General features: G+C 38.1%; 1 non-coding gene and 39 pseudogenes across 1 annotated transcript; 32 read left to right on the top strand and 8 right to left on the bottom strand.

Moving 5' to 3' along the window:
* Positions 1-684: 684 nt before the first annotated feature.
* Positions 685-803, bottom strand: LOC149584243 (5S ribosomal RNA; annotated as a pseudogene).
* A 360-nt stretch (positions 804-1,163) lies between these two features.
* Positions 1,164-1,282, bottom strand: LOC149584242 (5S ribosomal RNA; annotated as a pseudogene).
* A 361-nt stretch (positions 1,283-1,643) lies between these two features.
* On the bottom strand, positions 1,644-1,763 carry LOC149584241 (5S ribosomal RNA; annotated as a pseudogene).
* Positions 1,764-2,124: 361 nt separating this feature from the next.
* On the bottom strand, positions 2,125-2,243 carry LOC149584240 (5S ribosomal RNA; annotated as a pseudogene).
* Positions 2,244-2,603: 360 nt separating this feature from the next.
* On the bottom strand, positions 2,604-2,722 carry LOC149584239 (5S ribosomal RNA; annotated as a pseudogene).
* A 362-nt stretch (positions 2,723-3,084) lies between these two features.
* On the bottom strand, positions 3,085-3,203 carry LOC149584238 (5S ribosomal RNA; annotated as a pseudogene).
* A 362-nt stretch (positions 3,204-3,565) lies between these two features.
* On the bottom strand, positions 3,566-3,684 carry LOC149584237 (5S ribosomal RNA; annotated as a pseudogene).
* Positions 3,685-6,140: 2,456 nt separating this feature from the next.
* On the bottom strand, positions 6,141-6,259 carry LOC149584236 (5S ribosomal RNA; annotated as a pseudogene).
* A 2,631-nt stretch (positions 6,260-8,890) lies between these two features.
* On the top strand, positions 8,891-9,009 carry LOC149584235 (5S ribosomal RNA; annotated as a pseudogene).
* Positions 9,010-9,370: 361 nt separating this feature from the next.
* On the top strand, positions 9,371-9,489 carry LOC149584234 (5S ribosomal RNA; annotated as a pseudogene).
* Positions 9,490-9,850: 361 nt separating this feature from the next.
* On the top strand, positions 9,851-9,969 carry LOC149584233 (5S ribosomal RNA; annotated as a pseudogene).
* Positions 9,970-10,331: 362 nt separating this feature from the next.
* LOC149584232 (5S ribosomal RNA) lies at positions 10,332-10,450 on the top strand (annotated as a pseudogene).
* Positions 10,451-10,586: 136 nt separating this feature from the next.
* Positions 10,587-10,705, top strand: LOC149584231 (5S ribosomal RNA; annotated as a pseudogene).
* Positions 10,706-11,290: 585 nt separating this feature from the next.
* On the top strand, positions 11,291-11,409 carry LOC149584230 (5S ribosomal RNA; annotated as a pseudogene).
* Positions 11,410-11,770: 361 nt separating this feature from the next.
* Positions 11,771-11,889, top strand: LOC149584229 (5S ribosomal RNA; annotated as a pseudogene).
* A 361-nt stretch (positions 11,890-12,250) lies between these two features.
* On the top strand, positions 12,251-12,369 carry LOC149584228 (5S ribosomal RNA; annotated as a pseudogene).
* Positions 12,370-12,730: 361 nt separating this feature from the next.
* Positions 12,731-12,849, top strand: LOC149584227 (5S ribosomal RNA; annotated as a pseudogene).
* An 810-nt stretch (positions 12,850-13,659) lies between these two features.
* LOC149584226 (5S ribosomal RNA) lies at positions 13,660-13,778 on the top strand (annotated as a pseudogene).
* Positions 13,779-14,868: 1,090 nt separating this feature from the next.
* Positions 14,869-14,987, top strand: LOC149584225 (5S ribosomal RNA; annotated as a pseudogene).
* A 361-nt stretch (positions 14,988-15,348) lies between these two features.
* LOC149584224 (5S ribosomal RNA) lies at positions 15,349-15,467 on the top strand (annotated as a pseudogene).
* Positions 15,468-15,828: 361 nt separating this feature from the next.
* LOC149584223 (5S ribosomal RNA) lies at positions 15,829-15,947 on the top strand (annotated as a pseudogene).
* Positions 15,948-16,309: 362 nt separating this feature from the next.
* On the top strand, positions 16,310-16,428 carry LOC149584222 (5S ribosomal RNA; annotated as a pseudogene).
* A 136-nt stretch (positions 16,429-16,564) lies between these two features.
* LOC149584221 (5S ribosomal RNA) lies at positions 16,565-16,683 on the top strand (annotated as a pseudogene).
* A 586-nt stretch (positions 16,684-17,269) lies between these two features.
* On the top strand, positions 17,270-17,388 carry LOC149584220 (5S ribosomal RNA; annotated as a pseudogene).
* Positions 17,389-17,749: 361 nt separating this feature from the next.
* Positions 17,750-17,868, top strand: LOC149584219 (5S ribosomal RNA; annotated as a pseudogene).
* A 360-nt stretch (positions 17,869-18,228) lies between these two features.
* On the top strand, positions 18,229-18,347 carry LOC149584218 (5S ribosomal RNA; annotated as a pseudogene).
* Positions 18,348-18,709: 362 nt separating this feature from the next.
* LOC149584217 (5S ribosomal RNA) lies at positions 18,710-18,828 on the top strand (annotated as a pseudogene).
* An 810-nt stretch (positions 18,829-19,638) lies between these two features.
* On the top strand, positions 19,639-19,757 carry LOC149584216 (5S ribosomal RNA; annotated as a pseudogene).
* A 360-nt stretch (positions 19,758-20,117) lies between these two features.
* Positions 20,118-20,236, top strand: LOC149584215 (5S ribosomal RNA; annotated as a pseudogene).
* A 360-nt stretch (positions 20,237-20,596) lies between these two features.
* Positions 20,597-20,715, top strand: LOC149584214 (5S ribosomal RNA; annotated as a pseudogene).
* A 135-nt stretch (positions 20,716-20,850) lies between these two features.
* Positions 20,851-20,953, top strand: LOC149584213 (5S ribosomal RNA; annotated as a pseudogene).
* A 121-nt stretch (positions 20,954-21,074) lies between these two features.
* Positions 21,075-21,193, top strand: LOC149584212 (5S ribosomal RNA; annotated as a pseudogene).
* Positions 21,194-21,553: 360 nt separating this feature from the next.
* LOC149584211 (5S ribosomal RNA) lies at positions 21,554-21,672 on the top strand (annotated as a pseudogene).
* A 136-nt stretch (positions 21,673-21,808) lies between these two features.
* On the top strand, positions 21,809-21,911 carry LOC149584210 (5S ribosomal RNA; annotated as a pseudogene).
* Positions 21,912-22,032: 121 nt separating this feature from the next.
* Positions 22,033-22,151, top strand: LOC149584209 (5S ribosomal RNA; annotated as a pseudogene).
* Positions 22,152-22,736: 585 nt separating this feature from the next.
* LOC149584208 (5S ribosomal RNA) lies at positions 22,737-22,855 on the top strand (annotated as a pseudogene).
* Positions 22,856-23,468: 613 nt separating this feature from the next.
* On the top strand, positions 23,469-23,587 carry LOC149584207 (5S ribosomal RNA; annotated as a pseudogene).
* Positions 23,588-23,948: 361 nt separating this feature from the next.
* On the top strand, positions 23,949-24,067 carry LOC149584206 (5S ribosomal RNA; annotated as a pseudogene).
* A 612-nt stretch (positions 24,068-24,679) lies between these two features.
* LOC149584205 (5S ribosomal RNA) lies at positions 24,680-24,782 on the top strand (annotated as a pseudogene).
* Positions 24,783-24,904: 122 nt separating this feature from the next.
* On the top strand, positions 24,905-25,023 carry LOC149584204 (5S ribosomal RNA). The gene has a single exon (XR_016380398.1). It is a non-coding gene; the product is annotated as a 5S ribosomal RNA (ribosomal RNA).
* Positions 25,024-26,342: the final 1,319 nt, after the last annotated feature.

The following is a 26,342-nucleotide window of genomic DNA, read 5'->3' as shown; positions in this document are numbered from 1 at the left end:
ATAACCACTGAAACCATTATTTTTGTATTTTTTGCTGTAATTCAAGCAAATGTAACGATATTCATTCAAAAAATTGTTCAAAATGAATTTTCCGTAAGAAATCGTTGTCACGGATTTTGTATCTTGAATAAAAAAAACATGCGATTTTTTCGGTACACTTTTGAATGCATTTTTTTCTGGACAAATTTTTGACCGAATTCAGCTTCTATTACCTACAAAATACTCATTAAAAGTGATTTCATCTCGATTGATCAATAAATAAAAATGTACCTCGATTTTTAATAACATTTTCGAAAACGACGTTTCTCGACCAGAGAAGCACATTGTGAGTATTTTTTCAATATTTTCAAATATAACCACTGAAACCATTATTTTTGTACTTTTTGCTTTAATTCAAGCAAATGTAACGACATTCATTCAAAAAACTGTTTAAATTCAATTTTCAATAAGAAATCGTTGTCACGGATTTTGTATCTTGAAGAAAAAAACATGCGATTTTTTCGGTACAGTTTTGAATGCATTTTTTTCAGTGTGATATGGCCGTTGCCAAGAGTGCTAGTTAATAATTCGAATTTAAATTAAGTGAGACAAATTAACCTTCATCTTTTTAAAACAATAACAAAAAGAAAATAAGTTTGCTTTTTTCATATCTATTGGAATTTAAAAGAGAAAAAAAAGTGAAAAAGCTAACGGCACGCAGTGTTCCTAAGTGGTCTCCCTCCCAAGTACTAACTGCGCCCGACGCTGCTTAACTTCCGTGATCGGACGAGAAACGGTGTATTCAGCGTGATATGGCCGTTGCCGAGAGTGCTAGTTAATAATTTGAATTTATTTAACCTTCATCTTTATAAAACTATAACAAAAAGAAGATATGTTTGCTTTTTTCATATCTGGTGGAATTTTAAAGAGAAAAAAAATGGAAAAAGCCAACGGCACGCTGTGTTACCAAGTACTGACTCCGCTCGACGCTGCTTAACTATGGTGATCGGACGAGAAACGGTGTTTTCAGAGTGATATGGCCGTTGGCAAGAGTGCTAGTTAATAATTCGAATTTAAATTAAGTGAGACGAATTAACCTTCATCTTTTTAAAACAATAACAAAAAGAAAATATGTTTGCTTTTTTCATATCTATTGGAATTTAAAAGACAAAAAAAAGTGAAAAAGCTAACGGCACGCAGTGTTCCTAAGTGGTCTCCCTCCCAAGTACTGACTGCGCCCGACGCTGCTTAACTTCGGTGATCGGACGAGAAACGGTGTATTCAGCGTGATATGGCCGTTGCCGAGAGTGCTTGTTAATAATTTGAATTTATTTAACCTTCATCTTTATAAAACTATAACAAAAAGAAGATATGTTTGCTTTTTTCATATCTGGTGGAATTTTAAAGAGGAAAAAAAATGGAAAAAGCCAACGGCACGCTGTGTTACCAAGTACTGACTGCGCTCGACGCTGCTTAACTATGGTGATCGGACGAGAAACGGTGTTTTCAGTGTGATATGGCCGTTGCCAAGAGTGCTAGTTAATAATTCGAATTTAAATTAAGTGAGACAAATTAACCTTCATCTTTTTAAAACAATAACAAAAAGAAAATAAGTTTGCTTTTTTCATATCTATTGGAATTTAAAAGAGAAAAAAAAAGTGAAAAAGCTATAGGCACGCAGTGTTCCTAAGTGGTCTCCCTCCCAAGTACTGACTGCGCCCGACGCTGCTTAACTTCGGTGATCGGACGAGAAACGGTGTATTCAGCGTGATATGGCCGTTGCCGAGAGTGCTTGTTAATAATTTGAATTTATTTAACCTTCATCTTTATAAAACTATAACAAAAAGAAGATATGTTTGCTTTTTTCATATCTGGTGGAATTTTAAAGAGGAAAAAAAATGGAAAAAGCCAACGGCACGCTGTGTTACCAAGTACTGACTGCGCTCAACGCTGCTTAACTATGGTGATCGGACGAGAAACGGTGTTTTCAGTGTGATATGGCCGTTGCCAAGAGTGCTAGTTAATAATTCGAATTTAAATTAAGTGAGACAAATTAACCTTCATCTTTTTAAAACAATAACAAAAAGAAAATAAGTTTGCTTTTTTCATATCTATAGGAATTTAAAAGAGAAAAAAAAGTGAAAAAGCTAACGGCACGCAGTGTTCCTAAGTGGTCTCCCTCCCAAGTACTAACTGCGCCCGACGCTGCTTAACTTCCGTGATCGGACGAGAAACGGTGTATTCAGCGTGATATGGCCGTTGCCGAGAGTGCTAGTTAATAATTTGAATTTATTTAACCTTCATCTTTATTAAACTATAACAAAAAGAAGATATGTTTGCTTTTTCATATCTGGTGGAATTTAAAAGAGGAAACAAAAAGGAAAAAGCCAACGGCACGCAGTGTTCCCAAGCACTGACTGCGCTCGACGTTGCTTAACTTCGGTGATCGGACGAGAACCGGGGTTTTCAGCGTGATATGGCCGTTGCCAAGAGTGCTAGTTAATAATTCGAATTTAAATTAAGTGAAACAAATTAACCTTCATCTTTTTAAAACTATAACAAAAAGAAAATATGTTTGCTTTTTTCATATCTATTGGAATTTAAAGACAAAAAAAAAGTGAAAAAGCTTACGGCACGCAGTGTTCCTAAGTGGTCTCCCTCCCAAGTACTGACTGCGCCCGACGCTGCTTAACTTCGGTGATCGGAAAAGAAACGGTGTTTTCAGCGCGATATGGCCGTTGCCGAGAGTGCTAGTTAATAATTTGAATTTATTTAACCTTCATCCTTATAAAACAATAACAAAAAGAAGATATGTTTGCTTTTTTCATATCTGGTGGAATTTTAAAGAGGAAACAAAAAGGAAAAAGCCAACGGCACGCTGTGTTACCAAGTACTGACTACGCTCGACGCTGCTTAACTATGGTGATCGGACGAGAAACGGTGTTTTCAGTGTGATATGGCCGTTGCCAAGAGTGCTAGTTAATAATTCGAATTTAAATTAAGTGAGACAAATTAACCTTCATCTTTTTAAAACAATAACAAAAAGAAAATAAGTTTGCTTTTTTCATATCTATTGGAATTTAAAAGAGAAAAAAAAAGTGAAAAAGCTAACGGCACGCAGTGTTCCTAAGTGGTCTCCCTCCCAAGTACTGACTGCGCCCGACGCTGCTTAACTTCGGTGATCGGACGAGAAACGGTGTATTCAGCGTGATATGGCCGTTGCCGAGAGTGCTAGTTAATAATTTGAATTTATTTAACCTTCATCTTTATAAAACTATAACAAAAAGAAGATATGTTTGCTTTTTTCATATCTGGTGGAATTTTAAAGAGGAAAAAAAATGGAAAAAGCCAACGGCACGCTGTGTTACCAAGTACTGACTGCGCTCGACGCTGCTTAACTATGGTGATCGGACGAGAAACGGTGTTTTCAGTGTGATATGGCCGTTGCCAAGAGTGCTAGTTAATAATTCGAATTTAAATTAAGTGAGACAAATTAACCTTCATCTTTTTAAAACAATAACAAAAAGAAAATAAGTTTGCTTTTTTCATATCTATTGGAATTTAAAAGAGAAAAAAAAAGTGAAAAAGCTAACGGCACGCAGTGTTCCTAAGTGGTCTCCCTCCCAAGTACTAACTGCGCCCGACGCTGCTTAACTTCCGTGATCGGACGAGAAACGGTGTATTCAGCGTGATATGGCCGTTGCCGAGAGTGCTAGTTAATAATTTGAATTTATTTAACCTTCATCTTTATTAAACTATAACAAAAAGAAGATATGTTTGCTTTTTCATATCTGGTGGAATTTAAAAGAGGAAACAAAAAGGAAAAAGCCAACGGCACGCAGTGTTCCCAAGCACTGACTGCGCTCGACGCTGCTTAACTTCGGTGATCGGACCAGAACCGGGGTTTTCAGCGTGATATGGCCGTTGCCAAGAGTGCTAGTTAATAATTCGAATTTAAATTAAGTGAAACAAATTAACCTTCATCTTTTTAAAACTATAACAAAAAGAAAATATGTTTGCTTTTTACCTCTCCGAGTGACGATGACGTCACGGAGAGGTAATGCACTGACCGTGTCTGTGTGTGTGTGTGTCTGTCTGTCTGTCTGTCTGTCAGACCCCACGTGACCGCGTTCGCAGTTTACAAATCGGAGCAAACGTGTTCGCCATTTCCGAACTGCTTTCACAGTCACGGAAATGGCTCCTCTACTTGAGTTCTCACACCACCATCTTCTGGTCTTTGTCCATTCCACACGGACACCAGTCTGTACTTACCGGCTTCTAATCACCATCATCTTTTGATCTTCGTCCATTCCACATGGACACCAGTCTGTACATACCGGCTTCTAATCACCACCATCTTCTGGTCTTCGTCCATTCCACTTGGACACCAGTCTGTCCATACTGGCTTCTAATCACCACCATCTTCTGGTCTTTGTCCATCCCACTTGGACACCAATCTGTACATTCTGTCTTCTAAACACCACCATCTACTGGTCTTCCGTCTATTCCACATAGACACCAATCTGTCTCATGGGCTTCTACTCCATTATCATCGTTTGGTTTTAGGATATACGCGGCGATCAGCTAGGGTTACGAGAAACGTCTAGCCTCCCTAAGGTGGGATCGACCACCGAAGGTTTTCGCAATTGCGCTTTTTCCTTACTATTATAATGGAAACGAATCGTATATATACCCCAAAATTTGAAGAAAGCGGGAAGAGGGGTACCCTTCACTGTAAACGTCAATATTAGCAAAGTTTGAGAAGATAATAGGTATAACTTTATTTTAAACGATTTAACTATTATTAATGTTAATTATTGAAGATTAAAATAATTAAAAATAATTATATTTATTTAAATATTAAAGATAATCTTGTTTCTCAACTCAAAATTATTACGGAAAGAGTTAAAAAGCAGTCTATGTTTTTGTCTGTGTGTGTCGGTCCATTGTTACACTAGTGCGTCGTGTTAGCAGTTAGCCTTGTGTTGATGTGTTAAGAAATCATACAGAACCTTAATATTCCCTTTTTCCATAATATAAAGTGAATATGTGGAAGTATTTTTCGTAATTATGATGCATTTAGTACTTTCGTAGCTTTAAAGCTCTGTTTCATTTTGATATTCCAAAGATTTTTTTAATATTGTTATTTGAAATGGCTGTTTATATATTACTTAAGCTATACTACATCTGTATATACAATAATCCTTGGTTGAGTGATTTCATGAAGAAAACTAAGACCTAGACTCCGGCGGGTATATTAAGTATCATCCGCAATAGGCTTAGTGAAACAAAGAGTAAATAATTGAGGCCTGAGGTGAAGTAAACTTTGGGCTTTGATTTTCGTGTCTGAAATGAAGAGACATCAACGGTTCAGAGTGAGCCGAAAGTTAAATACACTGTTAAATAATCAGGTTAAGATTTTAAAATAGAAGAAAAGATCATGGTGGCAATTAGAATAGTAAAAGGGCTAATGGTAAACGGGTAGTAGCTACAGACCTTTTATTCTCTTTATGGTGCGCATTGACTATCAGTGCGTCTAGCTACAATTTAGCTTTGGTGTTATTTAACGTTGGCAAACTAAGAATATTGTTGAGGTGAGACAAAGAAGATACACGCCCCAGGAATGGAAAGTGTAGCTTCCTCTAGTGTAAATTTTTGTCTCTCCCCTCCTAGTACGCTCCAAAGGCAGGCTCGGTTGACCGAGGTATTTCCGGCTACATTGAAATTGCATAGACCGGAAGTTCCTTGGTCAACCCAACCCCGACACATAGCTTCCATTCCCGGAGCGTATATTTTCTTTGGGTGAGACGAGACGATAGTGTTTACACTGCAAACCAGTTGTGAATGTAGCTATCAGAATATACGGTAAACAGCTGAAGCGTAGACTTCATTTCCTGATCTTTTCCCCATTGACTGATTTCCATGTGTCCAAGATTTATCCTTATTGGATGTAAAATGTCGTCTGCTATACTGTATTATTCGCTATGCTTGGAATACTGCTTCAATATTTCGTAAATTTTTACTTCAAAAAAGAGAAATAATTCCATATCTAGGTAAATAAGTTTGTAGTAGTAGACCTCTTGACTCGGAGAGGTAATATTTTGGTTTTCCCAACTTGTTTCATATCTATTGGAATTTAAAAGAGGAAAATAAAGTCAAAAAGCCAACGGAACGCACTGTTCCTAAGTGGTCTCCCTCCCAAGTTCTGACTGCGCTCGACGCTGCTAAACTTCCGTGATCGGACGAGAACCGGTGTTTTCAGAGTGATATGGCCGTTGCCGAGAGTGCTAGTTAATAATTCGAATTTAAATTAAGTGAAACAAATTAACCTTCATCTTTTTAAAACAATAACAAAAAGATAATATGTTTGCTTTTTTCATATCTATTGGAATTTAAAAGAGGAAAAAAAAGTCAAAAACCAAAGGAACACAGTGTGCCTAAGTGGTCTCCCTCCCAAGTACTGACTGCACTCGACGCTGCTCATTTTCGGTGATCGGACGAGAAACGGTGTATCCAGAGTGATATGGCCGTTGCCGAGAGTGCTAGTTAATTTGAATTTAATTAACCTTCATCTTTATAAAACAATAACAAAAAGAAGATATGTTTGCTTTTTTCATATCTGGTGGAATTTTAAAGAGGAAACAAAAAGGAAAAAGCCAACGGCACGCTGTGTTACCAAGTACTGACTGCGCTCGACGCTGCTTAACTATGGTGATCGGACGAGAAACGGTGTTTTCAGTGTGATATGGCCGTTGCCAAGAGTGCTAGTTTATAATTCGAATTTAAATTAAGTGAGACAAATTAACCTTCATCTTTTTAAAACAATAACAAAAAGAAAATAAGTTTGCTTTTTTCATATCTATTGGAATTTAAAAGATAAAAAAAAAGTGAAAAAGCTAAAGGCACGCAGTGTTCCTAAGTGGTCTCCCTCTCAAGTACTGACTGCGCTCGACGCTGCTTAACTTCGGTAATCGGACGAGAAACGGTGTATTCAGCGTAGAAATCGCTGAACGCGCTAACCATTGCGCCACGGAAGCCCAAAAATTAAATGTTCGTCAGGTATTGTGGAAAAACTCTGACTTTTTACGTTACATCTGAGACTTCACAACACCGCTCCCGGGTGGGCTTGAACCACCAACCTTTCGGTGAACAGATGAACGCGCTAACCATTGCGCCACGGAAGCCTAAAAATTAAATGTCGTCAGGTATTGTTGAAAAACTTCGTCTTTTGAAGTTACATTTGAGACCTCACAACACCGCTCCCAGGTGGGCTCGAACCACCAACCTTTCGATTAACAGCCGAACTCGTTATATAGTTTGGTGGTTCGAGCCCATCCGGGAGCGGTGTTGTGAGGTCTCAGATTTGACGTATAAAGTCAAAGTTTTTCCACAATACCTGACGACCATAAAATTTCAGAGCTTCCGTGGGTCAATCAATACCGCGTTCGGATTTTAACCGATAATTTGTTGGTTCGAGCCCATCCGGGAGCGTTATTGTGAGGTCACAGGTGTAACGTAAAAAGTCATAAGTTTTCCAACAATACCTGAGGACCTTTTAATTTTTGGCCTTCCGTGGCGCAATGGTTAGCGCGTTCAGCTGTTATTCAAAAGGTTGGTGGTTCAAGCCCACCCGGGAGCGGTGTTGTGAGGTCTCAGATGTAACGTTAAAAGTCAGAGTTTTTCTACAATACCTGACGAACATTTAATTTTTGGGCTTCCGTGGCGCAATGGTTAGCGCGTTCAGCTGTTAACCGAAAGGTTGGTGGTTCCAGCCCACCCGGGAGAGGTGTTGTGGGGTCTAAGATGTAGCGTAAAAAGTCATAAGTTTTCCACAATACCTGACAACCATTTAATTTTTGAGCTTCTGTGGCACAATGGTTAGCGCGTTCGGCTGTTAATCGAAAGGTTGGTGGTTCGAGCCCACCTGGGAGCGGTGTTGTGAGGTCTCAAATGTAACTTCAAAAGACGAAGTTTTTCAACAATACCTGACGACATTTAATTTTTAGGCTTCCGTGGCGCAATGGTTAGCGCGTTCATCTTTTAACCGAAAGGTTGGTGGTTCAAGCCCACCCGGGAAAGGTGTTGTGAAGTCTCAGATGTAACGTAAAAAGTCAGAGTTTTTCCACAATACCTGACGAACATTTAATTTTTGGGCTTCCGTGGCGCAATGGTTAGCGCGTTCAGCGATTTCTACGCTGAATACACCGTTTCTCGTCCGATTACCGAAGTTAAGCAGCGTCGAGCGCAGTCAGTACTTGAGAGGGAGACCACTTAGGAACACTGCGTGCCTTTAGCTTTTTCACTTTTTTTTTTATCTTTTAAATTCCAATAGATATGAAAAAAGCAAACTTATTTTCTTTTTGTTATTGTTTTAAAAAGATGAAGGTTAATTTGTCTCACTTAATTTAAATTCGAATTATTAACTAGCACTCTTGGCAACGGCCATATCACACTGAAAACACCATTTCTCGTCCGATCACCATAGTTAAGCAGCGTCGAGCGAAGTCAGTACTTGGTATAACAGCGTGCCGTTGGCTTTTTCCTTTTTGTTTCCTCTTTAAAATTCCACCAGATATGAAAAAAGCAAACATATCTTCTTTTTGTTATTGTTTTATAAAGATGAAGGTTAATTAAATTCAAATTAACTAGCACTCTCGGCAACGGCCATATCACTCTGAATACACCGTTTCTCGTCCGATCAGCGAAGTTGAGCAGCGTCGAGTGCAGTCAGTACTTGGGAGGGAGACCACTTAGGCACACTGTGTTCCTTTGGTTTTTGACTTTTTTTTCCTCTTTTAAATTCCAATAGATATGAAAAAAGCAAACATATTATCTTTTTGTTATTGTTTTAAAAAGATGAAGGTTAATTTGTTTCACTTAATTTAAATTCGAATTATTAACTAGCACTCTCGGCAACGGCCATATCACTCTGAAAACACCGGTTCTCGTCCGATCACGGAAGTTAAGCAGCGTCGAGCGCAGTCAGAACTTGGGAGGGAGACCACTTAGGAACAGTGCGTTCCGTTGGCTTTTTGACTTTATTTTTCTCTTTTAAATTCCAATAGATATGAAAAAAGCAAACATATTTTCTTTTTGTTATAGTTTTAAAAAGATGAAGGTTAATTTGTTTCACTTAATTTAAATTCGAATTATTAACTAGCACTCTTGGCAACGGCCATATCACGCTGAAAACCCCGGTTCTGGTCCGATCACCGAAGTTAAGCAGCGTCGAGCGCAGTCAGTGCTTGGGAACACTGCGTGCCGTTGGCTTTTTCCTTTTTGTTTCCTCTTTTAAATTCCACCAGATATGAAAAAGCAAACATATCTTCTTTTTGTTATAGTTTAATAAAGATGAAGGTTAAATAAATTCAAATTATTAACTAGTACTCTCGGCAACGGCCATATCACGCTGAATACACCGTTTCTCGTCCGATCGCGGAAGTTAAGCAGCGTCGGGCGCAGTTAGTACTTGGGAGGGAGACCACTTAGGAACACTGCGTGCCGTTAGCTTTTTCACTTTTTTTTCTCTTTTAAATTCCAATAGATATGAAAAAAGCAAACTTATTTTCTTTTTGTTATTGTTTTAAAAAGATGAAGGTTAATTTGTCTCACTTAATTTAAATTCGAATTATTAACTAGCACTCTTGGCAACGGCCATATCACACTGAAAACACCGTTTCTCGTCCGATCACCATAGTTAAGCAGCGTCGAGCGCAGTCAGTACTTGGTAACACAGCGTGCCGTTGGCTTTTTCCATTTTTTTTCCTCTTTAAAATTCCACCAGATATGAAAAAAGCAAACATATCTTCTTTTTGTTATAGTTTTATAAAGATGAAGGTTTAATAAATTCAAATTATTAACTAGCACTCTCGGCAACGGCCATATCACGCTGAATACACCGTTTCTCGTCCTATCACCGAAGTTAAGCAGCGTCGGGCGCAGTCAGTACTTGGGAGGGAGACCACTTAGGAACACTGCGTGCCGTTAGTTTTTTCACTTTTTTTTTCTCTTTTAAATTCCAATAGATATGAAAAAAGCAAACATATTTTCTTTTTGTTATTGATTTAAAAAGATGAAGGTTAATTTGTCTCACTTAATTTAAATTCGAATTATTATCTAGCACTCTTGCCAACGGCCATATCACACTGAAAACACCGTTTCTCGTCCGATCAACATAGTTAAGCAGCGTCGAGCGGAGTCAGTACTTGGTAACACAGCGTGCCGTTGGCTTTTTCCATTTTTTTTCCTCTTTAAAATTCCACCAGATATGAAAAAAGCAAACATATCTTCATTTTGTTATAGTTTTATAAAGATGAAGGTTAAATAAATTCAAATTATTAACTAGCACTCTCGGCAACGGCCATATCACGCTGAATACACCGTTTCTCGTCCGATCACCGAAGTTAAGCAGCGTCGGGCGCATTCAGTACATGGGAGGGAGACCACTTAGGAACACTGCGTGCCGTTAGCTTTTTCACTTTTTTTTCTCTTTTAAATTCCAATAGATATGAATAAAGCAAACATATTTTCTTTTGGTTATTGTTTTAAAAAGATGAAGGTTAATTTGTCTCACTTAATTTAAATTCGAATTATTAACTAGCACTCTTGGCAACAGCCATATCACACTGAATACACCGTTTCTCGTCCGATCACCGAAGTTAAGCAGCGTCGGGCGCAGTCAGTACTTGGGAGGGAGACCACTTAGGAACACTGCGTGCCGTTAGTTTTTTCACTTTTTTTTCTCTTTTAAATTCCAATAGATATGAAAAAAGCAAACTTATTTTCTTTTTGTTATTGTTTTAAAAAGATGAAGGTTAATTTGTCTCACTTAATTTAAATTCGAATTATTAACTAGCACTCTTGGCAACGGCCATATCACACTGAAAACACCGTTTCTCGTCCGATCACCATAGTTAAGCAGCGTCGAGCGCAGTCAGTACTTGGTAACACAGCGTGCCGTTGGCTTTTTCCTTTTTGTTTCCTCTTTAAAATTCCACCAGATATGAAAAAAGCAAACATATCTTCTTTTTGTTATTGTTTTATAAAGATGAAGGTTAAATAAATTCAAATTATTAAGTAGCACTCTCGGCAACGGCTATATCGCGCTGAAAACACCGTTTCTCGTCCGATCACCATAGTTAAGCAGCGTCGAGCGCAGTCAGTACTTGGTAACACAGCGTGCCGTTGGCTTTTTCCTTTTTGTTTCCTCTTTAAAATTCCACCAGATATGAAAAAAGCAAACATATCTTCTTTTTGTTATTGTTTTATAAAGATGAAGGTTAAAAAATTCAAATTATTAACTAGCACTCTCGGCAACGGCCATACCACGCTGAATACACCGTTTCTTGTCCGATCACCGAAGTTAAGCAGCGTCGGGCGCAGTCAGTTCTTGGGAGGGAGACCACTTAGGAACACTGCGTGCCGTTAGCTTTTTCACTTTTTTTTGTCTTTTAAATTCCAATAGATATGAAAAAAGCAAACATATTTTCTTTTTGTCATTGTTTTAAAAAGATGATGGTTAATTTGTCTCACTTAATTTAAATTCGAATTATTAACTAGCACTCTTGGCAACAGCCATATTACACTGAAAACACCGTTTCTCGTCCGATCACCATAGTTAAGCAGCGTCGAGCGCAGTCAGTACTTGGTAACACAGCGTGCCGTTGGCTTTTTCCTTTTTGTTTCCTCTTTAAAATTCCACCAGATATGAAAAAAGCAAACATATCTTCTTTTTGTTATTGTTTTATAAAGATGAAGGTTAAATAAATTCAAATTATTAAGTAGCACTCTCGGCAACGGCCATACCACGCTGAATACACCGTTTCTTGTCCGATCACCGAAGTTAAGCAGCGTCGGGCGCAGTCAGTTCTTGGGAGGGAGACCACTTAGGAACACTGCGTGCCGTTAGCTTTTTCACTTTTTTTTCTCTTTTAAATTCCAATAGATATGAAAAAAGCAAACTTATTTTCTTTTTGTTATTGTTTTAAAAAGATGAAGGTTAATTTGTCTCACTTAATTTAAATTCGAATTATTAACTAGCACTCTTGGCAACGGCCATATCACACTGAAAACACCGTTTCTCGTCCGATCACCATAGTTAAGCAGCGTCGAGCGCAGTCAGTACTTGGTAACACAGCGTGCCGTTGGCTTTTTCCATTTTTTTTCCTCTTTAAAATTCCACCAGATATGAAAAAAGCAAACATATCTTCTTTTTGTTAGAGTTTTATAAAGATGAAGGTTAAATAAATTCAAATTATTAACTAGCACTCTCGGCAACGGCCATATCACGCTGAATACACCGTTTCTCGTCCGATCACCGAAGTTAAGCAGCGTAGGGCGCAGTCAGTACTTGGGAGGGAGACCACTTAGGAACACTGCGTGCCGTTAGCTTTTTCACTTTTTTTTTCTCTTTTAAATTCCAATAGATATGAAAAAAGCAAACTTATTTTCTTTTTGTTATTGTTTTAAAAAGATGAAGGTTAATTTGTCTCACTTAATTTAAATTCGAATTATTAACTAGCACTCTTGGCAACGGCCATATCACACTGAAAACACCGTTTCTCGTCCGATCACCATAGTTAAGCAGCGTCGAGCGCAGTCAGTACTTGGTAACACAGCGTGCCGTTGGCTTTTTCCATTTTTTTCCTCTTTAAAATTCCACCAGATATGAAAAAAGCAAACATATCTTCTTTTTGTTATAGTTTTATAAAGATGAAGGTTAAATAAATTCAAATTATTAACTAGCACTCTCGGCAACGGCCATATCACGCTGAATACACCGTTTCTCGTCCGATCACCGAAGTTAAGCAGCGTCGGGCGCACTCAGTACTTGGGAGGGAGACCACTTAGGAACACTGCGTGCCGTTAGCTTTTTCACTTTTTTTTCTCTTTTAAATTCCAATAGATATGAAAAAAGCAAACATATTTTCTTTTGGTTATTGTTTTAAAAAGATGAAGGTTAATTTGTCTCACTTAATTTAAATTCGAATTATTAACTAGCACTCTTGGCAACAGCCATATCACACTGAAAACACCGTTTCTCGTCCGATCACCATAGTTAAGCAGCGTCGAGCGCAGTCAGTACTTGGTAACACAGCGTGCCGTTGGCTTTTTCCTTTTTGTTTCCTCTTTAAAATTCCACCAGATATGAAAAAAGCAAACATATCTTCTTTTTGTTATTGTTTTATAAAGATGAAGGTTAAATAAATTCAAATTATTATTTAGCACTCTCGGCAACGGCTATATCACGCTGAAAACACCGTTTCTCGTCCGATCACCATAGTTAAGCAGCGTCGAGCGCAGTCAGTACTTGGTAACACAGCGTGCCGTTGGCTTTTTCCTTTTTGTTTCCTCTTTAAAATTCCACCAGATATGAAAAAAGCAAACATATCTTCTTTTTGTTAATGTTTTATAAAGATGAAGGTTAAATAAATTCAAATTATTAAGTAGCACTCTCGGCAACGGCTATATCACGCTGAAAACACCGTTTCTCGTCCGATCACCATAGTTAAGCAGCGTCGAGCGCAGTCAGTACTTGGTAACACAGCGTGCCGTTGGCTTTTTCCTTTTTGTTTCCTCTTTAAAATTCCACCAGATATGAAAAAAGCAAACATATCTTCTTTTTGTTATTGTTTTATAAAGATGAAGGTTAAAAAATTCAAATTATTAACTAGCACTCTCGGCAACGGCCATACCACGCTGAATACACCGTTTCTTGTCCGATCACCGAAGTTAAGCAGCGTCGGGCGCAGTCAGTTCTTGGGAGGGAGACCACTTGGGAACACTGCGTGCCGTTAGCTTTTTCACTTTTTTTTTTCTTTTAAATTCCAATAGATATGAAAAAAGCAAACTTATTTTCTTTTTGTTATTGTTTTAAAAAGATGAAGGTTAATTTGTCTCACTTAATTTAAATTCGAATTATTAACTAGCACTCTTGGCAACGGCCATATCACACTGAAAACACCGTTTCTCGTCCGATCACCATAGTTAAGCAGCGTCGAGCGCAGTCAGTACTTGGTAACACAGCGTGCCGTTGGCTTTTTTCATTTTTTTTCCTCTTTAAAATTCCACCAGATATGAAAAAAGCAAACATATCTTCTTTTTGTTATTGTTTTATAAAGATGAAGGTTAATTAAATTCAAATTAACTAGCACTCTCGGCAACGGCCATATCACTCTGAATACACCGTTTCTCGTCCGATCAGCGAAGTTGAGCAGCGTCGAGTGCAGTCAGTACTTGGGAGGGAGACCACTTAGGCACACTGTGTTCCTTTGGTTTTTGACTTTTTTTTCCTCTTTTAAATTCCAATAGATATGAAAAAAGCAAACATATTATCTTTTTGTTATTGTTTTAAAAAGATTAAGGTTAATTTGTCTCACTTAATTTAAATTCGAATTATTAACTAGCACTCTTGGCAACGGCCATATCACACTGAAAACACCATTTCTCGTCCGATCACCATAGTTAAGCAGCGTCGAGCGAAGTCAGTACTTGGTAACACAGCGTGCCGTTGGCTTTTTCCTTTTTGTTTCCTCTTTAAAATTCCACCAGATATGAAAAAAGCAAACATATCTTCTTTTTGTTATTGTTTTATAAAGATGAAGGTTAATTAAATTCAAATTAACTAGCACTCTCGGCAACGGCCATATCACTCTGAATACACCGTTTCTCGTCCGATCAGCGAAGTTGAGCAGCGTCGAGTGCAGTCAGTACTTGGGAGGGAGACCACTTAGGCACACTGTGTTCCTTTGGTTTTTGACTTTTTTTTCCTCTTTTAAATTCCAATAGATATGAAAAAAGCAAACATATTATCTTTTTGTTATTGTTTTAAAAAGATGAAGGTTAATTTGTTTCACTTAATTTAAATTCGAATTATTAACTAGCACTCTCGGCAACGGCCATATCACTCTGAAAACACCGGTTCTCGTCCGATCACGGAAGTTAAGCAGCGTCGAGCGCAGTCAGAACTTGGGAGGGAGACCACTTAGGAACAGTGCGTTCCGTTGGCTTTTTGACTTTATTTTTCTCTTTTAAATTCCAATAGATATGAAAAAAGCAAACATATTTTCTTTTTGTTATAGTTTTAAAAAGATGAAGGTTAATTTGTTTCACTTAATTTAAATTCGAATTATTAACTAGCACTCTTGGCAACGGCCATATCACGCTGAAAACCCCGGTTCTGGTCCGATCACCGAAGTTAAGCAGCGTCGAGCGCAGTCAGTGCTTGGGAACACTGCGTGCCGTTGGCTTTTTCCTTTTTGTTTCCTCTTTTAAATTCCACCAGATATGAAAAAGCAAACATATCTTCTTTTTGTTATAGTTTAATAAAGATGAAGGTTAAATAAATTCAAATTATTAACTAGCACTCTCGGCAACGGCCATATCACGCTGAATACACCGTTTCTCGTCCGATCGCGGAAGTTAAGCAGCGTCGGGCGCAGTTAGTACTTGGGAGGGAGACCACTTAGGAACACTGCGTGCCGTTAGCTTTTTCACTTTTTTTTCTCTTTTAAATTCCAATAGATATGAAAAAAGCAAACTTATTTTCTTTTTGTTATTGTTTTAAAAAGATGAAGGTTAATTTGTCTCACTTAATTTAAATTCGAATTATTAACTAGCACTCTTGGCAACGGCCATATCACACTGAAAACACCGTTTCTCGTCCGATCACCATAGTTAAGCAGCGTCGAGCGCAGTCAGTACTTGGTAACACAGCGTGCCGTTGGCTTTTTCCATTTTTTTTCCTCTTTAAAATTCCACCAGATATGAAAAAAGCAAACATATCTTCTTTTTGTTATAGTTTTATAAAGATGAAGGTTTAATAAATTCAAATTATTAACTAGCACTCTCGGCAACGGCCATATCACGCTGAATACACCGTTTCTCGTCCGATCACCGAAGTTAAGCAGCGTCGGGCGCAGTCAGTACTTGGGAGGGAGACCACTTAGGAACACTGCGTGCCGTTAGTTTTTTCACTTTTTTTTTCTCTTTTAAATTCCAATAGATATGAAAAAAGCAAACATATTTTCTTTTTGTTATTGATTTAAAAAGATGAAGGTTAATTTGTCTCACTTAATTTAAATTCGAATTATTATCTAGCACTCTTGCCAACGGCCATATCACACTGAAAACACCGTTTCTCGTCCGATCAACATAGTTAAGCAGCGTCGAGCGGAGTCAGTACTTGGTAACACAGCGTGCCGTTGGCTTTTTCCATTTTTTTTCCTCTTTAAAATTCCACCAGATATGAAAAAAGCAAACATATCTTCATTTTGTTATAGTTTTATAAAGATGAAGGTTAAATAAATTCAAATTATTAACTAGCACTCTCGGCAACGGCCATATCACGCTGAATACACCGTTTCTCGTCCGATCACCGAAGTTAAGCAGCGTCGGGCGCATTCAGTACATGGGAGGGAGACCACTTAGGAACACTGCGTGCCGTTAGCTTTTTCACTTTTTTTTCTCTTTTAAATTCCAATAGATATGAAAAAAGCAAACATATTTTCTTTTGGTTATTGTTTTAAAAAGATGAAGGTTAATTTGTCTCACTTAATTTAAATTCGAATTATTAACTAGCACTCTTGGCAACAGCCATATCACACTGAATACACCGTTTCTCGTCCGATCACCGAAGTTAAGCAGCGTCGGGCGCAGTCAGTACTTGGGAGGGAGACCACTTAGGAACACTGCGTGCCGTTAGTTTTTTCACTTTTTTTTTCTCTTTTAAATTCCAATAGATATGAAAAAAGCAAACTTATTTTCTTTTTGTTATTGTTTTAAAAAGATGAAGGTTAATTTGTCTCACTTAATTTAAATTCGAATTATTAACTAGCACTCTTGGCAACGGCCATATCACACTGAAAACACCGTTTCTCGTCCGATCACCATAGTTAAGCAGCGTCGAGCGCAGTCAGTACTTGGTAACACAGCGTGCCGTTGGCTTTTTCCTTTTTGTTTCCTCTTTAAAATTCCACCAGATATGAAAAAAGCAAACATATCTTCTTTTTGTTATTGTTTTATAAAGATGAAGGTTAAATAAATTCAAATTATTAAGTAGCACTCTCGGCAACGGCTATATCACGCTGAAAACACCGTTTCTCGTCCGATCACCATAGTTAAGCAGCGTCGAGCGCAGTCAGTACTTGGTAACACAGCGTGCCGTTGGCTTTTTCCTTTTTGTTTCCTCTTTAAAATTCCACCAGATATGAAAAAAGCAAACATATCTTCTTTTTGTTATTGTTTTATAAAGATGAAGGTTAAAAAATTCAAATTATTAACTAGCACTCTCGGCAACGGCCATACCACGCTGAATACACCGTTTCTTGTCCGATCACCGAAGTTAAGCAGCGTCGGGCGCAGTCAGTTCTTGGGAGGGAGACCACTTAGGAACACTGCGTGCCGTTAGCTTTTTCACTTTTTTTTGTCTTTTAAATTCCAATAGATATGAAAAAAGCAAACAAATTTTCTTTTTGTTATTGTTTTAAAAAGATGATGGTTAATTTGTCTCACTTAATTTAAATTCGAATTATTAACTAGCACTCTTGGCAACAGCCATATCACACTGAAAACACCGTTTCTCGTCCGATCACCATAGTTAAGCAGCGTCGAGCGCAGTCAGTACTTGGTAACACAGCGTGCCGTTGGCTTTTTCCTTTTTGTTTCCTCTTTAAAATTCCACCAGATATGAAAAAAGCAAACATATCTTCTTTTTGTTATTGTTTTATAAAGATGAAGGTTAAATAAATTCAAATTATTAAGTAGCACTCTCGGCAACGGCCATACAACGCTGAATACACCGTTTCTTGTCCGATCACCGAAGTTAAGCAGCGTCGGGCGCAGTCAGTTCTTGGGAGGGAGACCACTTAGGAACACTGCGTGCCGTTAGCTTTTTCACTTTTTTTCTCTTTTAAATTCCAATAGATATGAAAAAAGCAAACTTATTTTCTTTTTGTTATTGTTTTAAAAAGATGAAGGTTAATTTGTCTCACTTAATTTAAATTCGAATTATTAACTAGCACTCTTGGCAACGGCCATATCACACTGAAAACACCGTTTCTCGTCCGATCACCATAGTTAAGCAGCGTCGAGCGCAGTCAGTACTTGGTAACACAGCGTGCCGTTGGCTTTTTCCATTTTTTTTCCTCTTTAAAATTCCACCAGATATGAAAAAAGCAAACATATCTTCTTTTTGTTAGAGTTTTATAAAGATGAAGGTTAAATAAATTCAAATTATTAACTAGCACTATTGGCAACGGCCATATCACGCTGAATACACCGTTTCTCGTCCGATCACCGAAGTTAAGCAGCGTAGGGCGCAGTCAGTACTTGGGAGGGAGACCACTTAGGAACACTGCGTGCCGTTAGCTTTTTCACTTTTTTTTTCTCTTTTAAATTCCAATAGATATGAAAAAAGCAAACTTATTTTCTTTTTGTTATTGTTTTAAAAAGATGAAGGTTAATTTGTCTCACTTAATTTAAATTCGAATTATTAACTAGCACTCTTGGCAACGGCCATATCACACTGAAAACACCGTTTCTCGTCCGATCACCATAGTTAAGCAGCGTCGAGCGCAGTCAGCACTTGGTAACACAGCGTGCCGTTGGCTTTTTCCATTTTTTTTCCTCTTTAAAATTCCACCAGATATGAAAAAAGCAAACATATCTTCTTTTTGTTATAGTTTTATAAAGATGAAGGTTAAATAAATTCAAATTATTAACTAGCACTCTCGGCAACGGCCATATCACGCTGAATACACCGTTTCTCGTCCGATCACCGAAGTTAAGCAGCGTCGGGCGCATTCAGTACTTGGGAGGGAGACCACTTAGGAACACTGCGTGCCGTTAGCTTTTTCACTTTTTTTTCTCTTTTAAATTCCAATAGATATGAAAAAAGCAAACATATTTTCTTTTGGTTATTGTTTTAAAAAGATGAAGGTTAATTTGTCTCACTTAATTTAAATTCGAATTATTAACTAGCACTCTTGGCAACAGCCATATCACACTGAAAACACCGTTTCTCGTCCGATCACCATAGTTAAGCAGCGTCGAGCGCAGTCAGTACTTGGTAACACAGCGTGCCGTTGGCTTTTTCCTTTTTGTTTCCTCTTTAAAATTCCACCAGATATGAAAAAAGCAAACATATCTTCTTTTTGTTATAGTTTTATAAAGATGAAGGTTAAATAAATTCGAATTATTAACTAGCACTCTTGGCAACGGCCATATCACACTGAAAACACCGTTTCTCGTCCGATCACCATAGTTAAGCAGCGTCGAGCGCAGTCAGTACTTGGTAACACAGCGTGCCGTTGGCTTTTTCCTTTTTGTTTCCTCTTTAAAATTCCACCAGATATGAAAAAAGCAAACATATCTTCTTTTTGTTATTGTTTTATAAGGATGAAGGTTAAATAAATTCAAATTATTAACTAGCACTCTCGGCAACGGCCATATCACGCTGAAAACACCGTTTCTCGTCCGATCACCATAGTTAAGCAGCGTCGAGCGCAGTCAGTACTTGGTAACACAGCGTGCCGTTGGCTTTTTCCTTTTTGTTTCCTCTTTAAAATTCCACCAGATATGAAAAAAGCAAACATATCTTCTTTTTGTTATTGTTTTATAAAGATGAAGGTTAAAAAATTCAAATTATTAACTAGCACTCTCGGCAACGGCCATATCGCGCTGAAAACACCGTTTCTTTTCCGATCACCGAAGTTAAGCAGCGTCGGGCGCAGTCAGTACTTGGGAGGGAGACCACTTAGGAACACTGCGTGCCGTTAGCTTTTTCACTTTTTTTTCTCTTTTAAATTCCAATAGATATGAAAAAAGCAAACATATTTTCTTTTTGTTATAGTTTTAAAAAGATGAAGGTTAATTTGTTTCACTTAATTTAAATTCGAATTATTAACTAGCATTCTTGGCAACGGCCATATCACGCTGAAAACCCCGGTTCTCGACCGATCACCGAAGTTAAGCAGCGTCGAGCGCAGTCAGTGCTTGGGAACACTGCGTGCCGTTGGCTTTTTCCTTTTTGTTTCCTCTTTTAAATTCCACCAGATATGAAAAAGCAAACATATCTTCTTTTTGTTATAGTTTAATAAAGATGAAGGTTAAATAAATTCAAATTATTAACTAGCACTCTCGGCAACGGCCATATCACGCTGAATACACCGTTTCTCGTCCGATCACGGAAGTTAAGCAGCGTCGGGCGCATTTAGTACTTGGGAGGGAGACCACTTAGGAACACTGCGTGCCGTTAGCTTTTTCACTTTTTTTTCGCTTTTAAATTCCAATAGATATGAAAAAAGCAAACTTATTTTCTTTTTGTTATTGTTTTAAAAAGATGAATTTTAATTTGTCTCACTTAATTTAAATTCGAATTATTAACTAGCACTCTTGGCAACGGCCATATCACACTGAAAACACCGTTTCTCGTCCGATCACCATAGTTAAGCAGCGTCGAGCGCAGTCAGTACTTGGTAACACAGCGTGCCGTTGGCTTTTTCCATTTTTTTCCTCTTTAAAATTCCACCAGATATGAAAAAAGCAAACATATCTTCTTTTTGTTATAGTTTTATAAAGATGAAGGTTAAATAAATTCAAATTATTAACTAGCACTCTCGGCAACGGCCATATCACGCTGAATACACCGTTTCTCGTCCGATCACCGAAGTTAAGCAGCGTCGGGCGCAGTCAGTACTTGGGAGGGAGACCACTTAGGAACACTGCGTGCCGTTAGCTTTTTCACTTTTTTTGTCTTTTAAATTCCAATAGATATGAAAAAAGCAAACATATTTTCTTTTTGTTATAGTTTTAAAAAGATGAAGGTTAATTTGTTTCACTTAATTTAAATTCGAATTATTAACTAGCACTCTTGGCAACGGCCATATCACGCTGAAAACCCCGGTTCTCGTCCGATCACCGAAGTTAAGCAGCGTCGAGCGCAGTCAGTGCTTGGGAACACTGCGTGCCGTTGGCTTTTTCCTTTTTGTTTCCTCTTTTAAATTCCACCAGATATGAAAAAGCAAACATATCTTCTTTTTGTTATAGTTTAATAAAGATGAAGGTTAAATAAATTCAAATTATTAACTAGCACTCTCGGCAACGGCCATATCACGCTGAATACACCGTTTCTCGTCCGATCACGGAAGTTAAGCAGCGTCGGGCGCATTTAGTACTTGGGAGGGAGACCACTTAGGAACACTGCGTGCCGTTAGCTTTTTCACTTTTTTTTCTCTTTTAAATTCCAATAGATATGAAAAAAGCAAACTTATTTTCTTTTTGTTATTGTTTTAAAAAGATGAAGGTTAATTTGTCTCACTTAATTTAAATTCGAATTATTAACTAGCACTCTTGGCAACGGCCATATCACACTGAAAACACCGTTTCTCGTCCGATCACCATAGTTAAGCAGCGTCGAGCGCAGTCAGTACTTGGTAACACAGCGTGCCGTTGGCTTTTTCCATTTTTTTCCTCTTTAAAATTCCACCAGATATGAAAAAAGCAAACATATCTTCTTTTTGTTATAGTTTTATAAAGATGAAGGTTAAATAAATTCAAATTATTAACTAGCACTCTCGGCAACGGCCATATCACGCTGAATACACCGTTTCTCGTCCGATCACCGAAGTTAAGCAGCGTCGGGCGCAGTCAGTACTTGGGAGGGAGACCACTTAGGAACACTGCGTGCCGTTAGCTTTTTCACTTTTTTTTGTCTTTTAAATTCCAATAGATATGAAAAAAGCAAACATATTTTCTTTTTGTTATAGTTTTAAAAAGATGAAGGTTAATTTGTTTCACTTAATTTAAATTCGAATTATTAACTAGCACTCTTGGCAACGGCCATATCACGCTGAAAACCCCGGTTCTCGTCCGATCACCGAAGTTAAGCAGCGTCGAGCGCAGTCAGTGCTTGGGAACACTGCGTGCCGTTGGCTTTTTCCTTTTTGTTTCCTCTTTTAAATTCCACCAGATATGAAAAAGCAATCATATCTTCTTTTTGTTATAGTTTAATAAAGATGAAGGTTAAATAAATTCAAATTATTAACTAGCACTCTCGGCAACGGCCAAATCACGCTGAATACACCGTTTCTCGTCCGATCACGGAAGTTAAGCAGCGTCGGGCGCAGTTAGTACTTGGGAGGGAGACCACTTAGGAACACTGCGTGCCGTTAGCTTTTTCACTTTTTTTCTCTTTTAAATTCCAATAGATATGAAAAAAGCAAACTTATTTTCTTTTTGTTATTGTTTTAAAAAGATGAAGGTTAATTTGTCTCACTTAATTTAAATTCGAATTATTAACTAGCACTCTTGGCAACGGCCATATCACACTGAAAACACCGTTTCTCGTCCGATCACCATAGTTAAGCAGCGTCGAGCGCAGTCAGTACTTGGTAACACAGCGTGCCGTTGGCTTTTTCCATTTTTTTTCCTCTTTAAAATTCCACCAGATATGAAAAAAGCAAACATATCTTCTTTTTGTTATAGTTTTATAAAGATGAAGGTTAAATAAATTCAAATTATTAACTAGCACTCTCGGCAACGGCCATATCACGCTGAATACACCGTTTCTCGTCCGATCACCGAAGTTAAGCAGCGTCGGGCGCAGTCAGTACTTGGTAACACAGCGTGCCGTTGGCTTTTTCCATTTTTTTTCCTCTTTAAAATTCCACCAGATATGAAAAAAGCAAACATATCTTCTTTTTGTTATAGTTTTATAAAGATGAAGGTTAAATAAATTCAAATTATTAACTAGCACTCTCGGCAACGGCCATATCACGCTGAATACACCGTTTCTCGTCCGATCACCGAAGTTAAGCAGCGTCGGGCGCAGTCAGTACTTGGGAGGGAGACCACTTAGGAACAAGGCGTGCCGTTAGCTTTTTCACTTTTTTTTTGTCTTTTAAATTCCAATAGATATGAAAAAAGCAAACTTATTTTCTTTTTGTTATTGTTTTAAAAAGATGAAGAATAATTTGTCTCACTTAATTTAAATTCGAATTATTAACTAGCACTCTTGGCAACGGCCATATCACACTGAAAACACCGTTTCTCGTCCGATCACCATAGTTAAACAGCGTCGAGCGCAGTCAGTACTTGGTAACACAGCGTGCCGTTGGCTTTTTCCATTTTGTTTCCTCTTTAAAATTCCACCAGATATGAAAAAAGCAAACATATCTTCTTTTTGTTATTGTTTTATAAAGATGAAGGATAATTAAATTCAAATTAACTAGCACTCTTGGCAACGGCCATATCACTCTGAATACACCGTTTCTCGTCCGATCACCGAAGTTGAGCAGCGTCGAGTGCAGTCAGTACTTGGGAGGGAGACCACTTAGGAACACTGTGTTCCTTTGGTTTTTGACTTTTTTTCCTCTTTTAAATTCCAATCGATATGAAAAAAGCAAACATATTATCTTTTTGTTATTGTTTTAAAAAGATGAAGGTTAATTTGTTTCACTTAATTTAAATTCGAATTATTAACTAGCACTCTCGGCAACGGCCATATCACTCTGAAAACACCGGATCTCGTCCGATCACGGAAGTTAAGCAGCGTCGAGCGCAGTCAGAACTTGGGAGGGAAACCACTTAGGAACACTGCGTTCCGTTGGCTTTTTGACTTTATTTTCCTCTTTTAAATTCCAATAGATATGAAAAAAGCAAACATATTTTCTTTTTGTTATAGTTTTAAAAAGATGAAGGTTAATTTGTCTCACTTAATTTAAATTCGAATTATTAACTAGCACTCTTGGCAACAGCCTTATCACACTGAAAACACCGTTTCTCGTCCGATCACCATAGTTAAGCAGCATCGAGCGCAGTCAGTACTTGGTAACACAGCGTGCCGTTGGCTTTTTCCATTTTTTTCCTCTTTAAAATTCCACCAGATATGAAAAAAGCAAACATATCTTCTTTTTGTTATAGTTTTATAAAGATGAAGGTTAAATAAATTCAAATTATTAACTAGCACTCTCGGCAACGGCTATATCACGCTGAATACACCGTTTCTCGTCCGATCACCGAAGTTAAGCAGCGTCGGGCGCAGTCAGTACTTGGGAGGGAGACCACTTAGGAACACAGCGTGCCGTTAGCTTTTTCACTTTTTTTTTCTCTTTTAAATTCCAATAGATATGAAAAAAGCAAACATATTTACTTTTTGTTATTGTTTTAAAAAGATGAAGGTTAATTTGTCTCACTTAATTTAAATTCGAATTATTAACTAGCACTCTTGGCAACAGCCATATCACACTGAAAACACCGTTTCTCGTCCGATCACCATAGTTAAGCAGCGTCGAGCGCAGTCAGTACTTGGTAACACAGCGTGCCGTTGGCTTTTTCCTTTTTGTTTCCTCTTTAAAATTCCACCAGATATGAAAAAAGCAAACATATCTTCTTTTTGTTATTGTTTTATAAAGATGAAGGTTAATTAATTCAAATTGACTAGCACTCTCGGCAACGGCCATATCACTCTGAATACACCGTTTCTCGTCCGATCACCGAAGTTGAGCAGCGTCGAGTGCAGTCAGTACTTGGGAGGGAGACCACTTAGGAACACTGTGTTCCTTTGGTTTTTGACTTTTTTTCCTCTTTTAAATTCCAATAGATATGAAAAAAGCAAACATATTTTCTATTTGTTATTGTTTTAAAAAGATGATGGTTAATTTGTCTCACTTAATTTAAATTCGATTTATTAACTAGCACTCTCGGCAACGGCCATATCACTCTGAAAACACCGGTTCTCGTCCGATCACCGAAGTTAAGCACGGTCGAGCGCAGTCAGTACTTGGGAACACTGCGTGCCGTTGGCTTTTTCCTTTTTGTTTCCTCTTTTAAATTCCACCAGATATGAAAAAACCAAACATATCTTCTTTTTGTTATTGTTTTATAAAGATGAAGGTTAATTAAATTCAAATTATTAACTAGCACTCTCGGCAACGGCCATATCACGCTGAAAACACCGGTTCTCGTCCGATCACAGAAGTTAAGCAGCGTCGAGCGCAGTTAGTACTTGGGAGGGAGACCACTTAGGAACACTGCGTGCCGTTGGCATTTTCACTTTTTTTTCCTCTTTTAAATTCCAAGAGATATGAAAAAAGCAAACATATTTTCTTTTCGTTAATGTTTAAAAAGATGAAGGTTAATTTGTCTCACTTAATTTAAATTCGAATTATTAACTAGCACTCTCGGCAACGGCCATATCACTCTGAAAACACCGGTTCTCGTCCGATCACCGAAGTTAAGCAGCGTCGAGCGCAGTCAGTACTTGGGAGGTCTCTGATGTGACGTAAAAAGTCAAAGTTTTTCCACAATACCTGACGAACATTTAATTTTTGGGCTTCCGTGGCGCAATGGTTAGCGCGTTCAGTTGTTAACCGAAAGGTTGGTGGTTCGAGCCCACCCGGGAGAGGTGTTGTGGGGTCTCAGATGTAACGTTACAAGTCAGAGTTTTTCTACAATACCTGACGAACATTTAATTTTTGGGCTTCCGTGGCGCAATGGTTAGCGCGTTCAGCTGTTAACCGAAAGGTTGGTGGTTCCAGCGCACCCGGGAGAGGTGTTGTGGGGTCTAAGATGTAGCGTTAAAAGTCATAAGTTTTCCACAATACCTGACAACCATTTAATTTCAGAGCTTCTGTGGCTCCATGGTTAGCGCGTTCGGCTGTTAATCGAAAGGTTGGTGGTTCGAGCCCACCTGGGAGCGGTGTTGTGAGGTCTCAAATGTAACTTCAAAAGACGAAGTTTTTCAACAATCCCTGACGACATTTAATTTTTAGGCTTCCGTGGCGCAATGGTTAGCGCGTTCATCTGTTAACCGAAAGGTTGGTGGTTCAAGCCCACCCGGGAGCGGTGTTGTGAAGTCTCAGATGTAACGTAAAAAGTCAGAGTTTTTCCACAATACCTGACGAACATTTAATTTTTGGGCTTCCGTGGCGCAATGGTTAGCGCGTTCAGCGATTTCTACGCTGAATACACCGTTTCTCGTCCGATTACCGAAGTTAAGCAGCGTCGAGCGCAGTCAGTACTTGGGAGGGAGACCACTTAGGAACACTGCGGGCCTTTAGCTTTTTCACTTTTTTTTTTGTCTTTTAAATTCCAATAGATATGAAAAAAGCAAACTTATTTTCTTTTTGTTATTGTTTTAAAAAGATGAAGGTTAATTTGTCTCACTTAATTTAAATTCGAATTATTAACTAGCACTCTTGGCAACGGCCATATCACACTGAAAACACCGTTTCTCGTCCGATCACTATAGTTAAACAGCGTCGAGCGCAGTCAGTACTTGGTAACACAGCGTGCCGTTGGCTTTTTCCTTTTTGTTTCCTCTTTAAAATTCCACCAGATATGAAAAAAGCAAACATATCTTCTTT

This window comes from Phalangium opilio, unplaced genomic scaffold (genome assembly GCF_054372755.1).
Source record: "Phalangium opilio isolate 3A_F unplaced genomic scaffold, DU_Popi_V2 ptg001170l_1, whole genome shotgun sequence".
In the NCBI taxonomy this organism is placed as follows: Eukaryota; Metazoa; Arthropoda; class Arachnida; order Opiliones; family Phalangiidae; genus Phalangium; species Phalangium opilio.
Note: the sequence above shows the minus strand (reverse complement) of the source record. Positions and strands in the feature narration are given on the sequence as shown.